Below are 12,241 nucleotides of genomic sequence, written 5' to 3' on the forward strand. Positions count from 1 at the left end.
TTTGCAAACAAGTTCGAATTATTTGACAATGTTTGCAAACAAGTTCGAATTATTTGATAATGTTTACAAACAAGTTTAACTCGTTTGAAAACGTTTGAAATAGAGTTTAGATTGTTTGACAATGTTTGAAAACATGTTTAAATCGTTTGAAAACGTTTGAAACTGAGTTTAAATTGTTTGACAATATTTGAGAACGTTTGAAACATAGTTTAAGTTATTTGACAATGTTTGAGAACGTTTGAAACATAGTTTAAATTGTTTGACAATGTTTGAGAACGTTTGAACAGATTTCCTCCACGTTAAAGAAAAAAGTTCTAAAACAGTTATCTTTGTCACATGTTAGTTACATCGAAGAAAGAAGTATGCTTGTCAACCACACGTACAAAAACCGTCAGTACTTTTGCACCAATGCGATGATTCATGTATTTATGTTGTAAATTTTCGATTGTTCTTATTGACGAGGACCGTGACAACGGCCTAAATTCATTAACATTTATTCACGTCGATTCGGTAGGTTAAGGACGAAAGTAACAATGAAATAACAATAAAAATGAAAATAAAATGATTGTCATTGAATATATCGTGCACTTGTTTTTCTTTTGAGATTTATTTGAGTAATTTGCAACATTAGAACTACAAACTAAAAATAATCAATTAATTAAACCCAGTTTGCATTTAACAATAATTTGTTGTCTTTTCAATAATTTTCAAGAAGAAGAAATCAAGAAAAATCATTTTGACCTGGCTGGCAGTTCTAGTATTAATATTAGTGATACATTAGAACAATTAGAAAATTTTAATTGAATGTAGGATTTTGGGATTCAATTATCTATTTTGTAAAATTAATTGAACTGTAACTGTTTTTTGGGTTAGGTTTAAGGAATTTGTAGTTCAAGTTCCATTGTTTCAACCTTTTTGATGATATTTCATTAATTTGTCTTAATCTATGCTTTCAATAAGTAAATTATTTTCTATTTTTTAATGAGAATATAGAAAATAGGTTTCTATTATATTGTATATAAGAGAAATTTTAAACAATTTATATTTCTCAAGAGAAAATAATTTAATTAATTAACACAAGAATTCTGCTTGTACATAATTATGAATAATTTTAAGAAAAACTTAGTGGGAAGAGAACCTCGCAGCTGAGACTTAAGATAGTGTAATTCTAATTATTCTAATCAGAATGTTAATTACTTAAATAAAAAACTTTGAATGATACTACACCTGTATTCTTAATTTAGAATCATAATATTGAAAATTAAATTGATTATTCGTCTTATTAAAATTGAGAAATATTCTAATTTCCATAGAATTTATAAACAATCCACTAACGTTAGAATAACAAAACGTCCTCAAAGTATTTATTCCCTAAGAAACCAAAATATAAGTGTAAATAATTATTATATATATAACTATAAATATTAATACAATTATAAATATTAATATAATTATAAATAAGTATTATAAATAGAATTATAAATATTAACACGATTATATTAATATTTATAATTGTATTATAGTTACAATTATATTAATATTTTTAAAAAATGAAAGAAACACAAGGAAACATATTTTTGCCTCTAATATTATGATCCTTAAATCTTAAATACATCTTCCTTCACTATCAAGTATAAATTTATATGTTCTAATTAGATTAGAACAAAGTTTTTTTGTTCTGAATTTTTAAAAATAAAAGATACCTGAGAAAAAAAATGTTTGCTTCTAAAATTATGATTTTTAAATATAAACTATATCCTTCTTCACTATCCAGTATAAATTTATGCATTACAATTAGATTAGAACAATGTTTTGTTTATATAAATTTTTAAAAATAAAAGAAATATATGAACACACAGTTTTACCTCTAGTATTATGATTTCTAAATCTAAAATCTATTCTCCTTGACTATCTAGTATAAATTTACACATCATAATTAGATTAGAACAAAGTTTTGTTTATCTAAATCCTAAAAAATAAAATAACCACAACAAAATCGTATAATTTATAGGGTGACAATATATTTTTGCCTCTGATATTATGATCTTTAAATCTAAAGTATATCCCTTTTCACTATCTAATACACATTTATATATGATAATTAGATTAGAAAAAAATGTTGTTTATCTAAATTTCAAAAAATAAAAAAAATATAAGAGAACATATTTCTGCCTGTGGTATTAGGATTTTTAAATCTAAAATATATCCTTCTTCGCTATATACCATAAATTTACACATTACAACTAAATTAGAAAAAAATTTCGTCTCAATCCTCAAACTCCAAACATTTCCAAAAAACCAATCCGTCCCACACCTTTGCACCTCCCTATACCAAGCAACAAACCACTCGCACGTACTTAGCATGTGCTCGAACCACCGCATCGAGAGAAGGTAATGGAAGAAATCCCATGAAACAATATTCTTAGCCGCGGCACGTGGGCGAAGCCATAGGCACCGACGTGTCAGCGAGAGACAGACAGAGACAGCCGTCGGCATGTAGACGCGCCTAACCGCAAAATTCCAGAAATTTAATATCTCCCTCGACTCCGCCGGGGTTGGCCGTTTCATAAGTTCACTTCGGCGCGGCCAATCCCTCGACGGGATCCTCCTCGAATTCTACCGCCACGTTCCAACCCACCGAAATGCTCTCCCTTTCTCCCGGCCGGTCGCTTTTCATCGTATTCCGCAACCGCCGCGGCCAATTTTTTCCTTTTTAGTTCAATCGGATCGGGGAAACTTGTTTCTCGTTCGGTTCGCGCTGATAACGCGTCAACCCCGGTTAAATGTAATTGCGCAAGCTGAGATTCTTCGGGGGTGGTTTTGGGTGGTGTTGATGGGAGGTTGAGTTGGTTGGAGATTTTTACAATTGGTTTGATGTTTATTGATTTTTGGGAATTTTAATGGAATTTTTCGTTTTGGAGGTTAGGAAAGCCTCCTTTTATGCAATACAGTATATGGATGGTAGTGTTGATGGGAGGTTGAGTTGGAGATTTTTACAATTGGTTCGATGTTTATTGATTTTTGAGAATTTTAATGAGATTTTTGGTTTTTCAAGGTTAGAGAAGCCATCTTTTATGCATCATAGTATACAATTAATTTATACAGCAGGAATCCAGTAACAGAATTGTTTGTGGTATTAACTCACATGATGATTTTCTGTGGAATCATCAGAAATCATATGAGTCACTGTCATTGTCATACTTTTTGAGGCTTTTGAATGTGTATAATCATGTCAGAAGATAATGCTGTTTAGTTAATTTTTTATGGTCTCTGATTTTTGTGAATTTTGATGAAATATAATATTCTTTTTGGCGATTCGAGGATTTGCTCGTTGCTTTTGTTTTTGGAGGTTAGAAAAGCCTTCTTTTATGCAATACGGTATATAGTCAATTTATACAGCACAAATCCAGTAACCCAATTGTTTCTGTCAGTTACAATGGAAACACACCAAACGCAGCCTACGATGATAGTCTCGCAAAATCCTCGGTGAACTTCAGCAAACTCAAACCGGAGCCGATTAGTCGGGAACAAAGGTATTAAGTACTTTCGAGACGCCAGGTTGAAATCAAATTTCAGATTGGCCAATTACTCTGGTCAAGTGGTCAAGACCAATTAAACTCCACCGATCTTAAGACGGGGCCAGTTGGCAAGAGAGCTGTGGTTGCTTGAAACCCCATGGACTAACCTCACTTTCTTCGAAACTTTCCATTGGCATTCGTACAATGGTTACTTGAACGATCCGTGTATTATTCGTTTTACTCTCAGTTTTTATTGAATACTTAAGGTAGAGGAGACTACTAAAGAGAGAATGGTGGAAAAAATTTGAAAAGATTGGTAACAGTTTTATTTTGAGATTCGGAAAACGTGGAATATTTAATAATTATTATAAAATTATGGTGGGATTATGGTTTATGTAAGTGAATGAGAATGAGTAATATAGTTTAGAAAATATTTTAGTACATTGAAGAATAGTGTAGTTTGGAGTGCTATAAGAATTTTTGTAAAATATATAATGGAATATAAGTGAAAAGAATTTTTAAGATGAACAAAACTGTTTTAAATCTAGAATATATTCTACTACGCTGTCTAGTGTAAATTTATAGATTCTAATTTGATTAGAATAAAGTTTTGTTTATCTAAATTTAAAAAAAATAAAAGGAACATAAGGAAACATATTTTTACCTCTAATATTATGATTTTTAAGTTTTAAATATATTCTCCTTCACTGTCTAATATAATTTTATATATTATAATTAAATTAGAATAAAGTTTTGATTATCTAAATTTTTAAAAATAAAAAAAATACAAAAAATATATTTTTGCCTCTAATATTATGATTTTTAAATCTAAACTACATCCTCCTTCGTTATATAGTATAATTTTACACATTATAATTAGATTAGAACAAAGTTTTGTTTATTTAAATCTCAAAAAACAAACCAACCACAGCAAAACCACAATCCACACTGTGACTTAATATATTTTCGCCTCTGATATTATGACACCAGGGATGAAGAAAGTTTCGCGTTCAGATCTCGACTATCTTCCTCCATCGTTCCCATCTCGGTGACATGGACGTCTGCACTTGAGCCAACCAGCCGGCGCATCAACCTGCCCACGGGATATTAATTTTTCCGGAAGTTACCTCCGCCACGTTTTCCACCCGCCTGTCTCTCTCTCTTTCCCTCGTCCCCTAACGAGTTCCTTGTTTTTGTCCGGCGGTGGTTTATTTTTAGAAGAGGAGAGAAAAAAACCGCGAGGGAAAGTGTCTGACATTTAGCAATGCCACTGTGGACTGAGCCAGTTTTAAATAACCGCGTTCCTTCCGGTGACTGATTATTTTTATAATTTTCAAACAACCCGCGGAGCGAGGGTGTTGCCGCAGAAATTAACCGTAAGGGGTCGAACAACCTTGGTGGACGTTTTTTGGGGAAGTTTATAAGCGAGGAAGTGGATGTCTGTTCTTATTGTATTTTTCGAGGAATATATTTGGGAAATGTGTTAGCTGTGTTTTTTCGTGAATGTGGTTGATGAATGTGTAATATATATTTTAGGGTAAATTTGTTTACTACATTTATAATTTTAATATATTAATATATTGTTTATTTATATTTAAGGATGAATCTACTTGCTACGTTTAAAATTTTAATATATTAATATATTATCTATTTATATTTTTTGAGGAATATATTTGGGAAATGTGTTAGCTGTGTTTTAGGGTGAATGTGGTTGATGAATATATAATGTATATTTTAGGGTAAAGTTGTTAGTAAATATATAACCTGTATTCTAGGATGGATCTGTTTAGTAAGTATATTTAATCTATATTTTAGGAGAAATATATTTAATATAACACAATTGTTTCTGGTAGTGACTCACACGATAATTTTCTGTGGAATCATCAGAAAATGAAATCACGTGACTCTCTGTCATTGCCATATTTTTTATGCCTTCTGAATGTGTGTAATCATTTCAGAAGTTCAGAAATTCAAAAGTTAATGCTGTTAAAATGATTTTTCAATAGTTTGATGGAATATAATGTTCTTTTTGGTTATTGGAGGATTTAGTTCCTTTGTTCTTTGTAGGTTAGAGAAGCCTTCTTTCATGCAACACAGTATGCAATCAATTCATACAGCACAAACCCAGTAATACAACTGTTTCTGGTAGTAACTCATAATTTTCTGTGGAATCATCAGAAATGTGAGTCACCATCATCGCCATACTTTTTATGGCATCCGAATGTGTACAATCATTTCAGAAAATCAGAATGCTTTCACGTGTAATGATATTCGTGGTATTACGTTTCCCTCGGAGTTCATTCATTTACATAATGCCACGAGCATTGATAATGATATAATAATTATGCCACAGTAATATTATACTTTGGAACACTGGCTGCCGGGAGATTAATCATCTCGTTATATCGCCCCATGGAAACGAAGCCAAAGACGGTATTGCAGCTGCATTGTCAACGGCTTCGTCGAATCAGATAAATCTACCCTTGCGTCAGGAATCGGGAACAACAATGTTTTACCGTGGAAATCCAACACGCAAACATCCGGTGACCGGAGACGATTATTCAGATAAAAAGTGCGATTGCTACGGCGATTTTATTTTTTCTATGGAAACAAAAGGTTTTTGGGATTGGGGGCTCGTGTGATTGTGTCGTGATGGATTAAGAGAGTATTGAGATGTTTCAGATTTTTAGAAATTGATTAATTAATTTTTGGGAATTAATTGATTATTTAATTTTTAGGAATTAATTTATTAATTAATTTTTGGGAATTAATGTTGAGAAAGTTGTAAGGGAATATTGGGAAGAGGAATTTGTTATGTAATAAGTTAATGACAAAAGGAGAGATGGGTTAGTTAAAATAAATTGTTATACGCTAAATAATAATTAATATATTATAATATATTAAATTAATTATTATAATTAATTATAATTATATTATAATATATTATACAATATAATAATATATTATAATTATATATAATGGTATATTCTCTTACATTTATATACAATAGTATATTATATTATATTTATATACCATAGTATATTATGTTATAATATAAATAATCATTATATACTGAATTATGACAGTACATAAGAAAATTAAATAATATTTCATTTTTGTAGAAATTGGTAGTGCATTGAAATGGTAGATGGTAGGAAAATATTTTTATGGGAATATCAATGTTGTAACTATTTATATGGGAGTATTAAGCAGAGGAATTTATTATGAATTTATTATGTAATAAGTTAATGAGAGCGTGAAAGATGAATTAATTAGAATAAATTATTATATACTAGATATGTTATGATATATTATTATATTATATACTATATTATTATATACTAAATATAATACAATATACTATTATATTATAATGTAAATATATTATAATATAAATATATACTCAATAATTAATATATAATTTATTGTACAGTTTATAAGAATTTATTATATAATAAATGAATAAAGGAAGAAAAGTAGAATTAATAAAAATAATTTATTATATAATCTTATAATTTATTCTACAGTTAAGAATGTTTTTTTGAATATTTTCAACTCTACAAAAAATGATAATAATTTATTTTGAATTTATTATCTAATAAATGAAGAAAAGAAGAACAGACAAATTAATAAAAATAAATAATTATATACTCCTATAATTTATTATACAGTTACATATGTCTTAACATTTTTAGGTTATCGAACGCAGACTCGTAACCGAAACATTCTCCCAAACATTCCCCGGCACTAGGTATAAATTGGTGATCAACGATTTATTTGCCAGGCCCGTAATAGTAACACTGTTCCCCACAATTGTCCTGAGGATGACTTATGCGACCACGAGCGTAAGGAATTTTTATTTCTCTGGAGAAAGATATGGGTTTGGCCGCGTTCCCATAGTCGCAGCAGGAGCCTCCTGCCATTTTCTTCAGCATGGTTTGATGTTTACTGATTTTTGTGAATTTTAATGGAATTTTTGGTTTTTTTGGAGGTTAGGAAGCCCTAATTTTTATGGCTTTGGAATATGTATAATCATTTCAGAAGTGAATGCTGTTCAGTTGATCTTTGATATTTTTTTGTTTTTTGTGACTTTTAATGAAATTTTTGTTTTTTTTTTATAGGTTAGGAAGCCCTACTTTTTGTGGCTTTTGTATGTGTATAATTCTTTTCAGAAGTTAATGCTGTTTAGGTGATTTTTTTTATTTTTTTATTTTTGTGAATTTTAATGGAATATAATATTCTTTTTGGTGATTGGAAGATTTAGTTGTTGCTTTGGTTTTTGGAGGTTAGAAGCCATACTTTCTGTGACTTTGGAATGTGTATAATCATTTCAGAAGTTAATGCTGTTAAGCTAATATTTGATAGTTTGTGATTTTCTCAAATGTTAATAAATAATATTCTTCTTAACTTACTACGACCTAACCAAGTGAATTTTTAAATATTTTCGGATTTCTGAAAATTTTAGTGGAATAAATAATATTCGTAGCTTATGAAGACCTAACCAAGTTCATTATTCAATATTTTCTCCAAATTTTAATGGAATAAACAATATTTTTAGGCTACCAGGCCCTAACCAACCCCATTATTCAATATTATCTATTTTCTACAAACTTTAATAGAATAAACAATATTCTTAGTCCTCCAACTCCTAACCAACCCCATTCTTCAATATTTTTTAATTTTTTAAAATTTACATCCAATAAACAATATTCTCACCTCACCAAACCCCAACCAACCCCATTCTTCAATATTCTCTAATTGTTGAACCTTCGAATCCAATAAACAATATTTCTACCCAACCAAGCTCCAACTCAATCCCCTATCCCCTATCCCCATATCCCCTAATTCCTGCATCTCTCAATTTTGACTTCTCCTGAGAAAGATACGACTTGGCCGCGTTCCCACAGTCTCCGCGGGGGCCTCCCGCTATTTCCTTCGGCGCGAGCCCTCGCGGAGGCGAGACAAACGATGGGGAACGGCGAGGAGTGGGTCCTGCAGAGCGCGCTGCCACCTTTTTCCATCCGCCATACAAACGGTCTCCAGAAAACCATAACCCCCGACTTCGCCGGCCGAACGTCGCCCCTCGCCGCGTCTTTTCTTAACCTAACCTCTTTTCACCAGTCGTCGTCTCGTTTACCGAGCCATAGTTTTTCTGTGCTCGCGGGTGGTCAAGCATGGTTCTCATGGCAATCCACGTGTTCCCGTATGATTACAGGATTCCCATATAATGAGACCTGTGTCTGGACGGGGTCGATGCTCCGTGATGGTTTTTACTTTGTTTATGGGTTCTGACATAATGTAATAGTCTTACATTTTTACAAACCCTGGAAGTGAGGTGTCAAACTTCATGGACATGTGCCATGGAATGTATGGGATAGTGGAATAGGTTTAATTTACAATAGTTTTGTTTAGGTTGAGGGAAATTGGAAATAACTTGTTGATCTGAATATTGGTGAGATCTTGGTTAGGTCTTGGTTAGATATTGGTGTAGGTCTTGATTAGAACTTGGTTAAGTCTTGGTCTTGATTAGGACTTAGTTACATCAGGGTCTTGTTCTTGATAAAGACATGGATAAGTCTTGGTCTAGAAATAGAACTTGGTTAGATTTTGGACTTGGTTTTGATTAAGACTTGATTAATTCTTGGTCTCGTTGAGAACTTTATTAAGTCTTGGTCTTGGTTAAGACTTGGTTAGATCTTGGACTTGGTGTTGATTAAGACTTGGTTAAGTCTTGCTCTTGTTGAGAACTTGATTAAGTTTTGGTCTTGTTGAGGACTTGATTAAGTCTTGGTTCTGATTAGGACTTGATTAGATCTTGGACTTGGTCTTGGTTAGGACTTGATTAAGTCTTGGGCTTGGTTAGAACTTGATTAAATCTTGGTTTTGGTTAAGTTTTGATTAAGTCTTGGTCTTGTTGAGGACTTGACTAAGTCTTGATCTTGTTAAGGACCTGCATATGTCTTGGTTTTGTTGAGGACTTGACTAAGTCTTGGTCTTCATTAAGACTTGATTAGATCTTGCTCTCAGTCTCAATCAGATCTTGCTTAAACCTTCATCTTTCCATCCTGCTCAGCACCTATTCGGGTCTCAATCTCAATTGAACCTAATCAGATCTCCAACATCCACCACCTCGAACCCCAAATTTCCCAAATCCATTTCGAAACAACCCCATTTCCTCCAAGTATTCCTACCATTCAATGATCCACTCAGATGATTTTTCTGGTGATTCTATATATCTCCGATAAAATGGTAATCCGTAACCTAACCTTTTATCACCTAAAACCCCAACATTTCCCAAATCCACTTCGAAACTACCCCACTTCCTCCAAAGTATTCCTACTATTCAATGATCTCTCTCAGCTAATTCCTTTTCGATGATTCCACAGAACTCTGATAAAATATTAACCTACAACCTAACATAATTAAATCTCTAATTCCACCACCCAAACCCAAATTTCTAAAATCCACTTCTCAACCACCCCACTTCCACTCCACTTCTACCCCACTTCCTCAAAAGTATTCCTACCATTCCTAGCATTCAATGATCCCACGCGGTGCCATGCGATAGAAGGTGAAACAATGCGAGCAGAAAAGTAGAAGGTCGTCGGGGAAAAAGACGGTAGCTCCGACGCAGGGCCGTAGTGATTGAGGATCCCCCGTCGGCAGCCGCGTCGAACTCTTTTCGACTCTCTCGCGGCCGGCACCTGCTCTCGCCTCACCGGGAGAGAGAGAGGCCTTTGTGATCCTTCCGTCTGCATGTCCCTCGTAGTTTTCAGAATCCACGACCACGTGCAAACGCCTCTCTGTACGATGTGCACAGAGTATACGCGCCGCGTCTCAGGCCACGTCGATATTGAACTGAGGGGTATCGAAACAATACGGTTCCTACTGCGCTCGCGACGGTACCCTTTTGTACGTGAGAACTCGCTGCTTGATTAATATCGCCGAATTAATATACCAACAGGGGCGGCTGGGGGGGTGAGGGATGGATCTCTGTGAAAAATGAGGCCTCGTGGATCATTTTTGTACTTGGTTTTGAGGAGTTGTTTTTTTATGGGAAATTGTTGGATGATTTTTAATGCTTTGGGGTGTTGTTATGTTATATTATTGCAATATTATTTTTTGGAAATGTTTGGAGTTTTGTGGATGTAGGTTATGTATGTTGAATGTATTTTAAGAATTTGCACTTTGATGGTTAATTATTTTAATAGGTATAGAATTATAGGGGAGGGGGTGAGGGAGATGGATTTCTGTGAAAAAGGAGGCCTCGTGAATCATTTGTGTACTGGGTTTTGAGTTATTTTTTTATGGGGAAGCTTTAGATGATTTATCACTATTGGTGGTGTTGTTATACTATATTATTGCAATATTATTTTTTGGAAATGATTGAATATTTTTGGATATAGGTTAATAACTACTAACTATTAAATATTAAAGTCCTAAAATATTAAAGCCTTTCAAGTGCAAAATAAAAAATTAATGGCAGGATCTTGGGAATATAAATAAATTGTGAGTGAAATAAAATTGAAAGTTTATGGTGTCATTACAGTGTAATTATGGTGCTATTGCAAATCAAGTTTCTACTAATAGGAAGCTTGTCAAATTGCACAGAATTCGAAGTGAATAAATATTTAATTCACAAAACGAAAAAACACATATCAACAATTCATAAAAAAATCTAAACGTAGGATTAATTAAATTAATTAACTGTTTAATACTGAAACACGTTTAATCAAAATAATCTCCTATCACACAACATCAACAAATAAAAATTCCTCAGATCACAAACAATGACATTCAACTAAAGCAAATATTATTTATCCATCCACCCAAACAATTAATTAACTCAATGTTTTATTTATTTTTATTTTTATTTTTATTTTTATTTTTATTTTTATTTTTATTTTTATTTTTATTTTTATTTTTATTTTTATTCTTATTTCTATTTTTATTTTTATTTATATTTTTTATTTTAACAATTAATCAACCAATCAATTCCTCTCTAAAACCTAGGAACACGAGTATCTAATAAAAAAAAGAACTTTCACATGTTTCAAATTGGTCACGTTCAGAAATGTCTACGTTGTGACGAGGAGCGCAATAAAAATAGAAACGAAGACTCGGGCGACCGTCGCAAGTGACTCATTTCAGCTACCGAATGCGAATCGAGAATATTAGGTCAGACGATGAGTGAAATCGTCTGATATTCCGTGCATGACGATCATAATTCAATGGTCTGTAGTACGATGAGCGTGCCTGGACGATTGTGTAACGTTACGTAACGCTGCCGGTGATCGATCTGTGTACTAACGACACGGTAACTCGCGTAATTGATAGCGGATGCTGCGGAAGAACGTGTTGAGTTCTCACCTGGTCTCTTACTTATCGAGAGTGTTCTCTCGATGATCGTTTAATTTATGAGAGTGTTTTCGTAGCTTTGTTTTATGATTTCTTTTGTGTTGTGGTGTGATTTATGTTGGTTTTTGTTTTGTAGTGTAATTTATGTTGTTTCTTGTGTTGTTGCTTAATTTATGTTGTCTTTTATGTTATAAAATTATTGTTGTTTTTTGTGTTGCAGTGTAATTTGTGTTGTTTTTTGTGTCGTAGTTTAATGTATGTTGTTTTTTATGTTGTAGTGTAATGTATGTTGTTTTTTATGGTATGGAAATATTGTTGTTTCTTGTGTTGTAGTGTAATTTGTGTTATAATGTAATTTATGTTGT

At 32.5% G+C, this 12,241-nt stretch overlaps 1 protein-coding gene across 2 annotated transcripts in view; it reads right to left on the reverse strand.

The window, feature by feature from the left end:
- The window catches only part of LOC116433267 (paired box protein Pax-6), a 161,278-nt gene that overhangs the window by 43,328 nt on the left and 105,709 nt on the right, over positions 1-12,241 (reverse strand). The gene's annotated exons all lie outside the window — the stretch shown is intronic.

Source organism: Nomia melanderi, chromosome 1, assembly GCF_051020985.1.
Source record: "Nomia melanderi isolate GNS246 chromosome 1, iyNomMela1, whole genome shotgun sequence".
In the NCBI taxonomy this organism is placed as follows: Eukaryota; Metazoa; Arthropoda; class Insecta; order Hymenoptera; family Halictidae; genus Nomia; species Nomia melanderi.